Source organism: Myotis davidii, unplaced genomic scaffold (genome assembly GCF_000327345.1).
Source record: "Myotis davidii unplaced genomic scaffold, ASM32734v1 scaffold46, whole genome shotgun sequence".
NCBI classification, from domain to species: domain Eukaryota; kingdom Metazoa; phylum Chordata; class Mammalia; order Chiroptera; family Vespertilionidae; genus Myotis; species Myotis davidii.
The window spans coordinates 3,584,072-3,587,236 of NW_006383006.1; positions in this window are offsets into that span (position 1 = coordinate 3,584,072).

Consider the following 3,165-nt stretch of genomic DNA (forward strand, 5'->3'; position numbering starts at 1 on the left):
TATTATACAGAGTTCCAACAGCTGTCTAGAAGATCGCAAGAATCAAGTCAAAGACTTGAAATATGAAGAAGCAAAAAACACCCAATTGGAAAAGCAAAAAGCAAAAAGAATACAAAAATATGAAGATAGTGTAAGGAGCCTCTGGGACAGCTTCAAGCATACCAACATCCGAATTATAGGGGTGCTAGAAGAAGGGAGAGAGCAAGATATTGAAAACCTATTTGAAGAAATAATGACAGAAAACTTCCCCTACCTGATGAAAGAAATAGACTTACAAGTCCAGGAAGCGCAGAGAACCCCAAACAAAAGGAATCCAAAGAGGACCATACCAAGACACATAATAATTAAAATGCCAAGAGCAAAAGACAGAGAGAGAATCTTAGAAGCAGCAAAAGAAAAACAGTTACCTACAAGGGTGTACCCATAAAATTGTCAGCTGATTTCTCAACAGTAACTTGACAGCCAGAAGGGAGTGGCAAGAAATATTCAAAGTGATGAATGCCAAGAACCTACAACCAAGATTACTTTATCCAGCAAAGCTATCATTCAGAATTAAAGGTCAGATAAAATGCTTCACAGATAAGAAAAAGCTAAAGGAGTTCATCACCACCAAACCAGTATTATATAAAATTCTGAAAGGTATTCTTTAAGAGGAAGAAGAAGGTAAAAATAATAATTATGAACAAGTACATATCTATCATCAAGTGAATCTAAAAATCAAGTGAATAAAAAATCTGATGAACAGAATAAACTGGTGAATATAATAGAATCAGGGGCATAGACAGGGAGTGGACTGACAATTCTCGGGGGGAAAGGGATGTGGGGGGTGCAGGAAGAGACTGGACAAAAATCGTACACCTATGGATGAGGACAGGAGGGGGGCGGTTAAGGGCAGAGGATGGGGTGGGAACCAGGTGGAGAGGAGCAATGGGGGAAAAAATAGGAACAACTGTAATAATCTGAACAATAAAGATTTAATTTAAAAAAACATAAATACTAATAAAAGTAAGAAGAGAGAGAGAGAGAGAGAGAGAGAGAGAGGTGCTTGTCAACGGTAAAGGATCTTGAGATGGTAAGAGTAAAGGCAACCCAAAGCATTGTTTGCAAAAATGTCTTGGCGATAAGACACCCCCTCATTTATAAAGAAAGGAAGTATCTGTAAGTTTGCAAGTTTGTAACAGGAAATTAAAGAAGTTCTCCTTTGATGGCCTCTGTTTTCTCTATAAAACTGCTGGTAGAAAACAGGTTGGGAGTTTTATGGAAAGTGGAAAGACTTGGAATATTGTAGGAAGTGATAGAGCAAGTTGGCCTGATAAAAGTAATAGGACTAGTAAGCAGTGTTGAGGGCCTGTATACAATTGTAAAAATGAACTCACCAGTTCTGCTTTCCTGTGTGGCTTTCTCAAGCAGGAAGGGAGAGTTCACTTAAAGTTGAGATGGTCACTGGTATAATGCTATTTTCTTAATCAGGAGCATTTTTGCCCTTTAGGCCAGGGGACAGTGTTTGGAGACATTTTTTTTTTTTATTGTTGTGAAGATGGGGGTGGGGGGGGGCGGTGTTGGGAGAAGATGTAAGAGGGGGACTAGAGGCATCTGGTGTCCAGGGATGTTGCTAAATATCCTACAATTCACAGTATAGCACAAGAATTATCTCCACATATATGTGCCAAGGTTGAGAAACCCTGATCTAAGATTACCTTGATGTTCACCAACAGCATATTTTGGTCTTCTGTAAGCTTTTCCTTGGATTATGGCCCCGAGTTTATAGGCACAGCAATTCTTTCATTGTGTGTCTTTTAAAGGAGAGTATGATGAACAGCAGACCCCAGATGTGTTTCAAGGACTTGTGATGTCATAAATACAGAATTGGAATAGTTACTCAATCCTCTAGAAGCAAATCTGGACTTACACATAGTTGGTGGGAGCTGCTTACATTGATTTGAGGCATTGAAGTTCTTGTTAAACATAGATATTAAGCCCTAGCTGGTTTGGCTCAGTAGATAGAGCGACAGCCTGCGGAATGGAGGGTCCTGGGTTTGATTCCAGTCAAGAGCACATGTTCAGATTGGGGTCTCGATCACCAGTAGGGGTTGTGCAGGAGGCAGCTGATCAAAGATTCTTTCTCATCATTGATGTTTCTCTCTCTCTCTCCCTTCCTCTCTGAAATCAATAAGAATATTTTTTAAAAAGACACAACTTAAAAACACACACGCATAGATATTATTTAGAGATTCAATAATATAGAAGTAACACTTCAACCTTAATGTAATTTGGTTATCTGACTAGTTTAGTCACTAAAATAGTATCTTGTGGGAATGAGTATAAGCCAAGTTTAATAATACTGGAAAATATATGCACAGTGGGTATAAGAATATAATCATAGGTATTGATGGATTATCTGCTCATGTAAAACTAGCAACACCCTGAGAGACAAGATTATTTTGCATTTAACTCCGAGGAAAGTGAGGTTCCAAGAAAACTTGTAATTTTGTCCAAAGTCACAAAGTTCAACATTTCAACTCAGGTCCGTCTGTTCTAAAGCTTTCTCATTGGGACTTTTTCATTTCACTTCCATTAAGTGTTAGTAAGTTTTGCAGAGGAGTAGTGGTTGAAACAGTTGCTACTTGGGAAAAAAGTAAGCGCACGAGGGAGGCCCAGAAAGAGTAGAGAATGAAAGAGTAGCTAGGAAGGCTGATCCCGGGAGTTTCTGGTGCTAAGTCTTCTGCAAACCAGCCTTCCTCTGGGCGTGCTCCTTCCTGAGTAAAGCCTCTTTCCCCTATGTCCGTTGTTCATTCTCGCGTGTTCAAATAAAGCTAGATTATTGAGAAAGGCGGACTCCAAAGGGAAAAAAAAAAGGTAGCGCGAAGTCCGCGCCCTGTGCGCCTGCGCACTGGCGAAAAAAGGGGGGGGGGGTGCCCGGCGTGGAGGAGCGGGTCCGTAGCGGGCCGCCGGACCCAAGGCGGAGGAGGGCGTTTGGGAGCGCCTTCGCCCGGGCCTCGGCGGCCTGATGGAGTAAGAGGGTCGGCAGCTAGGGTGAGTACCCAGGGCCGGGCGGTGCTGAGGCGCACGGGGGCGCGGGAGGCCGGGGGTTTGCCCCTCCGGGAGGTGGGGGCTGCAGGTCGCGGCCGGGTCTGTGCCCCTGCGGGCTGGGGCGCAGGGCAGCCG